We start from the raw sequence: 13863 nt of genomic DNA on the forward strand, positions 1-13863 counted from the left end.
TGCAGAACGGAAACCCAGGTTTCATTATTCCTGGTCCTATTTCCTAAACTTTGGGCAACACTGCTTCCCTAAATTACTTTTATTTCACGTAGGAGATAAATACTTATTTGACATTTTTAATGTACATTGCCTTAATGAGTTATTTTATATTACAGGAATATACTAGAAACTTACTTTGTAAAACTTGTCTAACAAAATGCTTAGAGAAGCTTTCCTAATTGATCTTCTGTACAAAGAACAGAAATATGCAAAATTTTGCAAACCATTTACATGTAAGAAGACTGAAAAGGAAACTTGGAAAAAGAAGATTTTAGATAGAGAAGAAAATTCACTTTCCTCTGCTAAGATGGAAAATCAAGAAACAACTAGGAAAGAAAGTGTAACAGAGCAAAATGGTGATACAGATCAAATAAAATCTGTGGATGAGACAACTGTAGCAAAATGCAAAGGTATTACCTCTTCCAGGAAATGTGTCAGTTGTGTTGCCCATTTCAAAGAGAGAAAAACATGATCAAAGACAACTAGATTTATATAGATCCTGGTTGTGTATGAGTATTTGTCACAATTATTCTGACCTACAGATTGGAGGTGACGATGTGAGGAACATGTGTGATTCAGGCTGCTTTATGAAATACACACATAATGATGTTTTTAATGGTCCTCTTTTGTTTTCAGTTGGTAGGCCACTGGGTCATTCTCCTGTCATTGGGCCTCTAGAGACATTACCTACCTCAAAATTATTGAATGGGGATGAAAGCCAAGAAAAAAGTATGTTGTTTCACAAACAGCCCCTCTCTAATTCTATGCTTAATACTTATATGGAAAGAAAGGTGGACTAGCTCTGCAAACAATTATTGGAAGAAAATCTCACCAGATGCCACTCTATAACCAATCTTATGGCTTCCAATTTGCTAATGAATAATGTAAATTACATCAGCTTTCAAATCTCTCAAGAGCAGAACATTGAGTTATGGAAAGCTCAGGAAGCTGCCCTACACTCTATCACTATGTAATCTGTGTAACATTTCTCATGGAAAGAGTTCTTAATTCAGTACCCCTAACTTACAAATATCGAACCAGACAAGTAGGGAACTTCTATCACATCTACAGTAGATAACAAATGTAGGTTGTTTGGACAGACTTAAGAGACTGCAATAACAAGAGTTTTCTCTAGCTTATCATGTCACATCTAGCCTTCTTTGGGGTGTGGTTATTATAGTTTTTGAGAAATGATTTGACCCATGGTACATCTGAATTCTTATAGGAGACAACTATAGTAACTACGTTTTAGAGTGCAAGTTCTTAATGTGTTGATATTTTAATAGTTGCCAAACTAAACTCTGTATGCGTTTACCTATTTAATTGTCACTGGCACCCCAAATCAATTACCTCAGTGTCGCACAGCTTTATTTACAACAAAAATGGGATGAGGAGTGGATTATTGTTCCAAGATACTGAAGGACCATTAGAAGGTATATCAGAGAGGGACATTTATTTCCCCACAAAAACGCATTTATACTGACAATCAAAATAGTCTAGGGGAAATTATGATATGTAGTTATGGATATGGATATCTATATCTGGATATCTATATGTGGATATCTATATATCAAGATTGAGTATGGGGACATATAAAAGGAAATACTTTAAACAAAAGTCAAATTTAAATGATGTTTGAAAGAAACATGGAGGGAGGGCTTAAGGAAAAATGGAAAATTTGTAAGTACCATTTATACTGAAACTTGGTGCTTTGGAACTTTCCTGGAACGAGCATTAACTCTTTTATATCACTGTTATCTCTGGTTGTTTTTAGAGATGGGAGGAAAAAAACCACACAGGTAGAGTGAAGAAAGTAGAGAACCACCATTTAGAAATAAAAAGGTTCTCAGCAACTTATTACACATCAGATTATCCTCAATCGTGATCCTGGCTTAGAATGAAAAGCAGTAGTTTATTATGGAAATTTTCGGATCCAAATTAAATAAATTAACAAAATATATCTAAAGTAACAGTATAATTTATTGCAGACTTGGAAAGAAGACTCCATACTTTTAATAGAAATAGGAAAATGATCGACATGCACTTCTGTGTTGTAAAATAAAATGGTATTAATTTCTGTTATAGAATTCTTACAATTGCATTATGCATTAATAAGATTTGTGCATTGACAATCATATATTCCCTTCCATCCCTTCCAATTTTTTCTTGGGTCTTTGATTAACTCTTGTAGAATGAGTCACTGTAATGCCCTAATAGCTCGTTTTTTATGATCACACAATACTTCGTTTATTTTCACCCTCTTCAAATGTATATGATCTAATAATAGTAAGTACCCCTGATTTGTCTTCTGTTTTTCTCTTTATTGCTCCCTTCCACACCATCCTCTACCATAACCATACCAATTAATGTTTATCATTCAGACATTTGATTCTGAAGAGACAATGAGTAAGAGTTTAAAGTAACTCAGTATCTTTAGATATTGAAAAAAAGTTGTATGTATATTGTCTTTTATGCTGTTAAATTTCGGCATTTTAATAGGAGAGTTACTAAAATTATGAAATATTAATGTTAACATTTACAAAAGTGAAATAAATGTCATGGGACAGTATTACTAGTGTGGATTGTTTTCTTAGGTCCAGTAATATGTATTAATACTTTATGAAACAGATCTATTCATAAAGTGTTGAAATTACATAGTATCATATACAAAACCACAGTATTTAGTATATATCAAATTTATAAATGCATTTAATTATGCTCTCATATTAAAAATTTCCCCCTCTTTATCTGTGTCATCAAAATATTTATCATCTAAAGATACTCACTTATGGTTAAAATGGTTTAAAAATATAATGCAATTCTTAAGTAAGGAAAGATGATGAATTTGGTGTTACGTTTTATCCTGACCTCATACCTACTGACTTCAGTGCTTGAATGAAATATGCATATGACGTTGTGATTTAGCATAGTTTGGCTTTAAGAAGTCATTCTTCATTCTGTTGTTCATCATGGGTATTATTTATATGACCATAATGTTCCCTTTCAAAACATTTTTTGAAATGTATGGAATAATAAATTTCTTTTTGTCTCACATTTGCAGAAGTTGAAAGTATTCGTTTTGTGCTTCTATGAATATACAAAATGTAAATGATTCAGTCGTTGGGGAGGATCGTCATGTTTTCTGGTAGGAAAAAAAGTCAAGGAGTTTATGAAGGATGCTGAATACAATGTTGCTCCCTGCTTATATAGATCAGTTTAATTTACATCCCGTCTTTGGATTTCAGGTCACTATTGTGGGTCCCAAAGTAGATTTGACCAAGTCTCAGGAAGTTTTCTGTCAAGAGTGTCCTTTAAACACCAACACCTATTTAAGAGGTACAGTCTATACTGTACTCCTGGAATTTTCAGGCTCATTTTGTCTTATAGGTTAGTCCTCAAGAGCCAGTCTCCCCGAGGTTATTAAGACTGGACCTAACACTGTGATGGTCCATTCAAGGTTGTAAGCAGACTTTCTGGGTCTTACTAAAACTTGTTTTTGGAAATGGAGAAACAAAGTAAATAGTTCCTGCTTTGGGGATGGAAGTATCTAATACCACGAATTTATCTTCCTGTTAAAAAATTAAAGGAATATATTTTTAAAAATAGTTTACTTTGAAGAGGTAAATGGCTAACTTAGCATTATTACATAATGTATGCGTGGATGAAGGGTGGAGAGGTGACTTGATGAGAATTAGTGTGTAGGATAAACTGGAATAATTGTATAGTTAAAGGAATGATTTTTTTTAGTCAATGCAGAAAGAAATCAAAAAATTAATATCAACAGATATCTATTAAATCAAATTAAATGTGGTTTAATGTTTTCATAACTAGTCACTTGCATGGAAATTTAGCCAGTCAACTATGTATGTGTGAAAATCCATGAAAAAATGAAATAATAATTTGAAAGCAAAATAGTTATCACAGTGTTAAAATTAAGCTAGATGTCCTTTTATTACCTAGGGACAATTTGGAGCTTTTGGTCCCCAGTTACATTGTTATGTTCTTTTCCTCAAGGTCTAGTAAATTTGTAAAAATGGCCTTATTATTACATATTGGTTCAGTATTTGTTAGGGTATAAATACACACCATCACTTGGAGTTTTATGAAATAGCCTCTAAATAATTATATTGAAGATCATATCTGTAAAGTGATGTGAAACAAATTAAGGTATATTGACTGCAACTTAAAAAATACTGAATCATTGTTATGGGAAGCTGTCTTTGAATTGTTCTGCTATTTCTATTTAAAGCTGAGAAACTTGTAGCTTACAAAATTTCTCTATAGTTCTGGTTCTATTTCCCCAAATGAGTGGAGGCAGTTTATTACGAGAAAAATAAACTGTGAAAGACCTTGGTTTTATCTGAAAGTGACCAAAGTCTTTTCCTGAATATACTATTTATGTTTTTTTTTTCTTTTTTTTGAGATGAAGTCTCACTCTGTCTCCCAGGCTGAAGTTAAGTGGTGCAATCTCGGCTCACTGCAACCTCCACCTCTCGGGTTCAAGCAATTCTCATCTCTCAGCCTCCCGAGTAGCTGGGATTACAGGCACCCACCACCATGCCTGGCTTGGCTTTTCTTTTCTTTTCTTTTTTCTTTTTTTCTTTTCTTTGTTTCTTTCCTTTTTTTAATTTTTTGGGTAGAAGGGGTTTCATCATGTTGGCCAGGCTGGTCTCGAACTCCTGGCCTCAAGTGATCCGCCCGCCTCAGCCTCCCAAAGTGCTGGGGTTACAGGCGTTAACCACCACGCCCAGCCTATGTATGCTAATAATTGTAAACTGAACCCATTTCTGCTAAATAGATTTTGAATAGAATTGAAAAAGTTTAACAACTCAGGATCCCAGGGACTTGTGTGGTTCTACCTCTTTCATTTAAGGGTTCAGCTTTACTTTAAGGAAGTCTTGTAATTGTAAAACACCCTTGTAGTCTTCTGCTTAAGAGAAGCTTAGAAATTGATATTATAACGGTTTTAATGATATGGGACCAGCTTGTGTCTGTAGCAGATCTCCAAGGCCAGTTGAAAACCAAAAAGGAGTTCTCAGATCTTTCTGTCTTTCATGTAGAAATATCTTCAGAACACTCCATATATTAAGAAAAATTGATTGGCTCTTCATGTATTAAACAAATACTTACTGAGCACTGTGATAGGTAATAGGAATAAATGGTGAACAAAAATGATGCAATTCCTGTTTTTCACTGAGCTTATAGTCTAGATGATGTAAAAGCAGAGAGCAATAGTAAATCATCACAATCCAACTTTAGGGATATGAGAAGTACAAGCACGCAGCTCTAGATCATTCCACACTGGTAGTTCTGTCTGCTTGTTCTGTTCATAATCTAGTCTGAATCTTGTATCCAGGACTGCTATTTTGCTGGTGTACAACAGTGTGGCTCTAATGGCCATTAAACATGTTGAATTCTTTCCATAGCAGCTGATATGAAGCTGCTGCCCCAACCCTCCAAATCCTCCCATCATGAGAATCTTGGCAACTCTGGCTCCTCCCTCTGAACCTTTGTATCTTCTCATGATCCAGCATCTACGCAGACAAACATGGAGCCTCTAGTACTCAGCTCCAATACTACCTGTGGTACTTCCTGTCCCTATGAGTTGTTAAATATTTTGAGTCTCATTTCTGCATGTATGTACTTCAGTATTGAGATTCCCGTTTCAAAATCCTGCTCAATATCACTAGTATCCCTAGGCTTGGGCCCTACTTTTTTCATACAGTTTCTAAGTAACTGAAGACCCATTCCAGAACCTCAAACTTTGACTGGACCTTCCTCACTCTTACTCACCTTTCTTGATTCTCTTTTGCTTTGTTTTCAATCTTTATTGCCGTGTGCTTCTTTAAGATCACTTGCTTCTTGATATACTATACAAATGCAGGTTGACTTGGAATTATATATTGCCTGACACCTGTTGACCAAATTAAGTGATCTGAGAGGACCATATTTTGGATGCTGGATATTGATTATCCTGAGCATTTATTCCTGCTTTATATGTCAACTAAAACTTGAAAACTACTGATAGTGCATTGTGCTTCATAAAGAAAGGTATTTCTGTTTCAAACACTGAGGACTTATACTTTAAGGCTCAACTATAAAAAAGTGTCCATGCCCTCAGAAGACCTGTCTATGTGAAGTTTTCTAAATGAGCTTTGCCCATGAACTGAAAATTTTATTACCTATTAAATGCCTGTCTATTTAGCAGGGAGCGTGCTGCTATTATTCATTGTCATTCAGTGATAATAATAGTTACCATTTGGAGTATCTATTATGTGGTACGCACTCTGCTAAGAGCTTTATTCACATTATCTCAATTATTTCAACAACCTTATTATATTATTACCCCTATTTTAGACAGGAGGAAATTAAAATTGAGAAAAGTTAAAAATTTGTCCAAGATTATGCAGCTCATCAGGGTCAGTATTCAAATGAAGTTATTTTGACATCAGAACCTCTGCTTTTAACTAGGGTTGCCAGATGTATCAAATAAAAATACAGGATACTCGGTTAAATTTGAATTTCAGATAATCGACAAATTATATTTTAGTATAAAGTATGTCCTCATGCAATATTTGGGACACACTAATACTAAAACATTATTTCATTATTAATCTGAAGTCCAAATTTAACTGGGCATCCTGGCAACCCTACCTTAAAAACTACCCTATACTTTTCCCAGGGTTATTAAAAAAACAGAGAGAATGTGCAATATAGGGAGTAGTAGAGCAGAACCTGAAGTCAGTTGGTGGAGAATTGAGGGACCCAATGAAGGAGGTAAAGACCAATAATTCTGGAGGCTGTAAATACAAGGTACCATTTATAGAGGCATTATCTTGAAGGAGAGCTTGGGAGAAAGATTTGTCTTCTAGGGACTCTATAGTCTACCAGAGATTTTTTTTTTCCTGTGGTAGGTGTGTAGAGACATCCCTGTTTCAATCCTGTTACACAACTGAATCATGTAATGAAACAGGTGGAAAGAGAGCTGGAAAGAACAAAGAATGCATAATGAGAATATTTATGTTTTAATAATGTTGCAACTCAGCCACTCACTAACTGCCTGACAAGACACACTGTTTCTCCAAGTCTCAATCTCCTCATCTGGAAAATGAGGATAGCAACACTTGCTCCAACTATATCACAGGAATTTTATGAAAATTAAAGGGAGGTGAGAAGACTTGGTAAGTGGTACAATTCTACTAATATAAATCCTTTCGATAAACATCAGCACAATTCTACCAAATTAATCAATCATCATGTTGAAGGTTGGGATGGGGGAAGAATTTATTTTTTGCCAACCTAAAAAATACTTTGAATAAATCCCTTCTGATTACTTAATAGGACCACCTGAAAGTAAAATAAGAGATGAGAGTCCACACAAGCTGCTACTGTTTACTGCTGGGAGTGACAGACTTGTGTGTTCTACAGGGATATATGAAGAGAAAGATTTCTCTGGCTGTTTCCAAATGTTTGAGAAACTTTACAGCATTTTGATTTAAAATAACATTTCTTAACATAAATAAATAAATATTTCTGATAGAGCAGGAAATTTAAGCTGGATGATTTGTAATGAGAAATCATATTGTAAATGCTGGAGGAGAGAAACATAAATTTAGTTTAATTCACAGTACTTTCTATTACACTAAAGTGTAGAGAGACTGGTGAGAACCTTTGTGGAAGAGTTATGGTAGGTTTCAGCAGCAAATGCTGTAGCTATAGTAGTTTATTTTTCTAACTGAATGTAATATTGGCAAAGATTAGGATATCACGTAAAAGAGAGAGCTGACTCCATACTGTCAAGGAAGCATGACAGCAGGACTGTATAATTGGTAAAATTTGACTTCTAGCTTCCCCATCCTAGATCCTTTACCTAATAATAATAATAATAGTAATAAAGTTATAAATAACAGAGACTTTACCATTGCAATAGATACTTCACTACCTTGTAAGGATAATTCACTCACCTTATAAGGTGAGGACAAAATGGGTAGTGTAAGTCAAGGGTCTCATATGATATTGGAACCCCTTGAAGACTCAATAAATTATCAGAGTCATTGTTATTTTATTATATTTATCATTATTCCCATGTTATATATGAAGAAATTGAGATGTGTTCCATCCTGTGACTTGAGGTGCTCAATAATTCAGTTTTTCCATAATCAAAAGCTCATGCCCAGATAAAAGTCATTTCTAATTGAGTGTGATTATGTCAATGTTCTTTCTCCCAGAAGGGTCTGCCTTTATAAACCTAAATTCTCCATGTGTAACAACAGGTTCTGTGCTCCGAAAAGGGCATTCAGGCTTCAGCCAGAAATGGTGTGGGATGAGAATTTGAGTCTCCCATGCTAGTTTCTCAAAAGTCCACTACCTATATAACCCTGAATCTTTTTAGGTCTTAAGTCAGCCCTATGGGGGTAACAGTGTTAGTGCCATTCATTAGGCATGTTATGACTTGAAGCTCAGGAGGATGGGGGTAGAGGGTATGAAAGAAATAGCAAAAGATCTAATAGAACCAAAATGAAGGAGGTATTTATCATGAAAATCTTTGGAAGATCTTTGTTTTCTAATCATAGATACTGTAGAGTTCTAGGACATCACAGATATAAAGTCCCATGTTCTAGAATAAATTTACTCTTAAAAATCCAGGAAACTAAACCTCTCTCTCCTTTCTCTCGCACACACACACACAAACACGAAGTAGCCCACTACATAAAACAGGCATTGGAAGAGGTAGAGTTCCTCTGATTGAAAGAGGAAGAATAAAGATTCTGCTCCCTCTTATCACATTTAGGCAGCCATTGAGGGGAATCCTTAAATAACAGTTTGAATATTATTGGTCTAACATAACACTCTTATAGGTGAAAAAAATGATCCCCAAAGAGAGGGAATGAAATTTCCCAAGGAGTTAGTGAGTGACCAAACTGGCATTGGTGCCTATGTCTTCTGATTCCCAGTCTAGTTTTCTTTTTGCTTTTTAAATTGAAGTACCAGGTGTTTATATGCTAGCAATGTGATGATTTCATAGACCTATGCTGCTTCTTTATCATTTTGAGAACAGAATATGACTGTGATCATCAACATCATTATTAGCATTATCACCGGCAGCTGTAAGAAAGTTTATCCTGTGGCATGCATGCCAAAAATGTTTTGCAGGCTTCTGTATAGTGGAAAAGCTTGCTTCCAAATGGTGCCATAAACTGCTGCTCCAGGCCTCCAAGCACAAGAGGGACCAGTTGTCACATAACCACTGGCAGTCACTCATCATTTCACATCTCCCATCCCATCCATTATTCTTAATGGATCCGTAGATCCATTAAGAATAAATGTTGAGGTATTTCATATGATGCGATTATTATGTTTTCCATGCCTATATCAAAGCATCTGATGTATACCATAAATATGTACACCTACTAAGTATCCAAAAAATTAAAATTAAAAAATAAAAGAATAAATGTTGTTACACTGTGTATTTTGTAAATTTATTCTATTTGCGGAGGGGAGAATTGTTTTCAAAGAGAAATAACAACATTGGATGTTACCATTTTCCCATTGTTTTAATTTTACTGACTGAGCAGTGGTGATGAAATAATCAAAATGAGCAACTGAGAGTTCATATAATGAATAGGAAAAATACTAAAGTGCAGTGACTATAGAATCTCCCTAAGAGGAAAGAAAAGCTATTAAAAATGAATCTGACTCCCATTATTTGTTTGAATAAACAGTTAAACATTTTCTCTCTTCTCTCCTGCCACTTCAGACCATTAAGACTGCTCTTTAATATATAAATATATAGGACATCCATTTCAGCAATGCTAACATCCAAACAAAGAATAACAAAATAAATCTCATTACTTGTTACATTTAGTAATCTAGATGTTCCAGACTATGAGAACTGATAGCTGACTTATACAGAGCAGTGGCCAAACTAGCCAGTGTGAAGAGCCCTAGACAAATAAAAATCTCAGGAAGGGATATATATTTTTATATGGTCTACAGAAAAATAGCATGTTTATAGAGTGATAGATTTCTTACAGCTCATTTCTCAACATGGGATCTACTTCAGAAACACATGAGAAACTTCTCTGAGATAAATTTTATTGGCCTCATCCCTGATCTACTAAACTTGACTTTGAGGTTTGGGCTTGGAAAAGTTATCTGGTTTCTAATACAGACATTTGGTGAAGAACTTCTGACCTAGATTAGCTCCTTCACTGTAAAGATAAGGAAATGTAGAGTAAGAAAGAGTAAATGACTTGCTGAAGGTAACTTTTTTTTCCTTTTCACCTGTATCCATGAACAATGAATGTTGGAGCCTGAGGGAGGTAAGTGGTACAGAAGGGTTCCCCTATTCGAGGGAGTTGCATATTCTAAATGAGAAGATAAGATTAGGAAACATTAAACAAGTAGAAAATAATTCAAGACAATTACTTTTTTTTCCTGAAGAGGTTGGGGGTCTAGGTGAGGAATTGGGAGACCCAATATTGAAGGACATAGATGGATACAGGGTCATCTACCCTTGCTTTGCAGAATCTCTCATACAGTATTTCATGGGAAAGATTAGACTCTGTTGAAGTGCAATGTGACTTGGAAATGCAGGTGTGATTTTTATGCTTTTTTAAAAATGTATTTTAGGTGCAAGAGTACATGTGCAGGTTTGTTATGTAGGTAAACTGTGTGTCATGAGAATTTGGTATACAGATAATTTCATCACTCGGGTAATAAATGTAATAACCAGTAGGTAATTTTTTTGTGATTCTCTCTCTCCTCCCACCAACCACCCTCAAGTGGGCCCCAGTGTCTGTTGTTTCTCTCCTAGTATCCATGTGTTCTCATTGTTTAGCTCCCACTTACAAGTGACAACATGCAGTATTGGTTTTCTTTTTCTGTATTAGTTTGCTTAAGATCATGACCTCCAGCTCTATCCATATTGCTGCCAAGGAAATGATCTCATTCTTTTTTATGGCTGCATAGTATTCAGTAGTGTATATGTACCACATTTTCTTAATCTAGTCTACTGTTGATGGACATTTAGGCTGATTTTATGTCTTTGTTATTGTGGAGATTGATGCAAACATACATGTGCATGTGTCTTTATGATAGAATTATTTATATTACTTTGGTTATATACCCAGTAATGAGATTGCTGGGATGGAAGGTAGTTCTGTTTGTAGCTCTTTGAAGAATTGCCATGCAGCTTTCCACAATGGTTGAACTAATTTACACTTCCACCAACAAAATAAGCGTTCCCTTTTCTCCACGATCTCTCCAACATCTGTCATTTTTTGACTTTTTAATAATAGTCATTCTGACTGGTGTGAGATGGTATCTCATTGTGGCTTTGATTTGTATTTCTCTAATGATTAGTGATATGGAGTAATTTTTTATATGCTTGTTGGCCGCATGTATGTCTTCTTTTGAAAAGTGTCTGGTCATGTCCTTTGCCCACTTGTTAATGGGGTGGTTTGGGGGGTTTTGGTAAATTTGTACAAGTTCCTTATAGTTTCTGGATATTAGACCTTTGTTGGATGCATAGTCTGCAAATATTTTCTGCCACTGTGTAGGTTTTCTGTTTATGCTGTTGATAGTTTCTTTTGCTGTGCAGAAGCTCTTTAATTAAATTATGTTTGTCAATTTTTGTTTTGTTGCAATTGCTTTGGTGTCTTCATCATGAAATCTTTGCCAGGTCCTATAACCAGATTGATATTTCCTAGGTTATCTCCAAGGATTTTTACAATTTCAGGTTTTACATTTAAGTCTTCAATCCATCTTGCATTGATTGTTGTATGTAGTGTAAGGTAGGGGTCTAGTTTCAATCTTCTGCATATGGCTAGCCAATTATCCCAGCACCATTTATTGAATGGGGAGTCCTTTGCTCTTACAATTTTTCACACTTAGAATAAATATTAAAAGTATCCTATGAAAAGTCTGTAAAAGGCTTAACCTGAGCAGGCAAGCCGTTTTCTGACTTCATCTTTAGCATTTATTAGACACAATGCAAAACTTTTGGATGATCCCCCCTAAATCGCATACTTAATACCCTTAAAACAGATAAGACAAAGAACGTACCTAATTGTAATGGATTTGATTCAAAATGGTGCAAGACTTGTTAAAGAAGCATAATGGAAGAGAAATAAAACTATGCGCTGTTTTTCTACGAGTAAGGCAGTGTTGTCTTCCTTTAGGAAGAAGTGACTAGTGCAGAAGAGAAAGAAAAGGATGTTGGAGTCTCATGTGTGGAAAGAACAATTAATTATAGGAATAGTTCCTCAGTTGGAAAGGACAGAAAAACACAGTTCTGAGGAACAGGTACAGAAGCCAGAAAGAAGGCTTCTCTGAGAGAATTTTACAAAGTAATCAAGAAAATAATGATAAAGTTCTGAATAATTATTTTAGATTTCCTGCTCTCTATTTAAACTTAGACTAGCTTGGACCAGTTAGCTTTTTAAGGTTTCTTTTTCCACTCTGTTATTATCAGGGGAGGCAGAAGAGAAAAAAGAACATCAGATGTGAGGTCAGATTAATCAGGCTCACATTATAGATTGCCTATTATCAGAGCTTTTGGGAGTCACTGCCTCATCTGTAAAATCAGGTTACTACTTTTCCTACTTATACCTCAAAGGAATATTGTGAAAATTATATATGCATATATATTGATAAATATATACTCTGCATATATAAAATATATAATATGTATATATACTCTGCATATATATATATATATATATATATATATATATATATATAATGTGTTTGGAGGTGCTTTGTAAACCAACAGCAAAGTCTGTACAAATGTTAAAATATTATTCATGCAGTTTTTTAACTTTCTTTCCCTCCTGCAAATTCCAAAGGTTCTTAAGTTTCTTGTAACTCATTCTAGAGATTGAAGTAAATATAACAATAGTAATGATAGTAACAATAATGTAACATCTATTGAGTGCTTATTATGTGTCAAGCAACATTTGTAGGTGATTTACCAGAAATAACTAATTTAATCCATATGATGGAAAATTATATTTGAGGTTACAATTTTCTTTGTACACCAGAAAACAGATTCTAGGTTGCTGTCTTAGTCTTTTGGGGCTGCTATAATAAAATAACATAGATGGATGGCTTAAACAACAGATACGTATTTTCTCACAGTTGTGGGGGCGAGAAGTCCGAGATCAAGGTGGGAGATTCTGTTCATAGTAAGCCCTCTTCCTAGCTTTCAGACTACCACCTTCTCATTGTATCTTCATGTGGTGGAGAGAGCTCTGGTCACGCTCTCTTCTTATAAGGATACTAATCACATCATGAGGACCCTACCCACCTGACCTCATCTAACTCTAATTACCTCCCAAAAGTTCTGCTTCTGAATATATCACATTATTGGGTATAATTATAACATATAAATTTGGGGGAGATACACTCAGTCCTTAACAGTTGGAAATGAAGATGTTAGATTATGCTGTAGTACTGACTAACTTCCAGAGATGTTGTTACTGAAGATACCCCCAAATGTGCTAATCTTCATCAAGCATCCTATTTTCTCATGAGAGTCTCCTATCTTCCAGAGTGTTTATGCAAACACTCCTACCATAATAGTTCTTTGACTTCTAGTCCATTGATACCTCTGACTTTTTCCTTTATGGTAGCCTCCTTCTATTTTCACTTTCCTTCCCGTCTATTTCAGATTTCATGAACCATTTATTTCAATAACTATCTTGACAAACAGGCACTACTTGTGAAAAGGTGGTCTGTTGTATTCGCTTTCTCCTAAATTCCTTTATAACCCACAGCTTTTGTGTAAGCCAGGGAAAGATAAGGGTGCTTGATCTGTGTTTA

The 13863-nt window shown here is 35.0% G+C and overlaps 1 long non-coding RNA gene across 1 annotated transcript in view; it reads left to right on the forward strand.

Annotated features, from left to right (window-relative positions):
* The window catches only part of LOC134809278 (uncharacterized), an 80498-nt gene that overhangs the window by 18396 nt on the left and 48239 nt on the right, over positions 1 to 13863 (forward strand). The gene's annotated exons all lie outside the window — the stretch shown is intronic.

This window comes from Pan troglodytes, chromosome X (assembly GCF_028858775.2).
Source record: "Pan troglodytes isolate AG18354 chromosome X, NHGRI_mPanTro3-v2.0_pri, whole genome shotgun sequence".
Classification (NCBI taxonomy): domain Eukaryota; kingdom Metazoa; phylum Chordata; class Mammalia; order Primates; family Hominidae; genus Pan; species Pan troglodytes.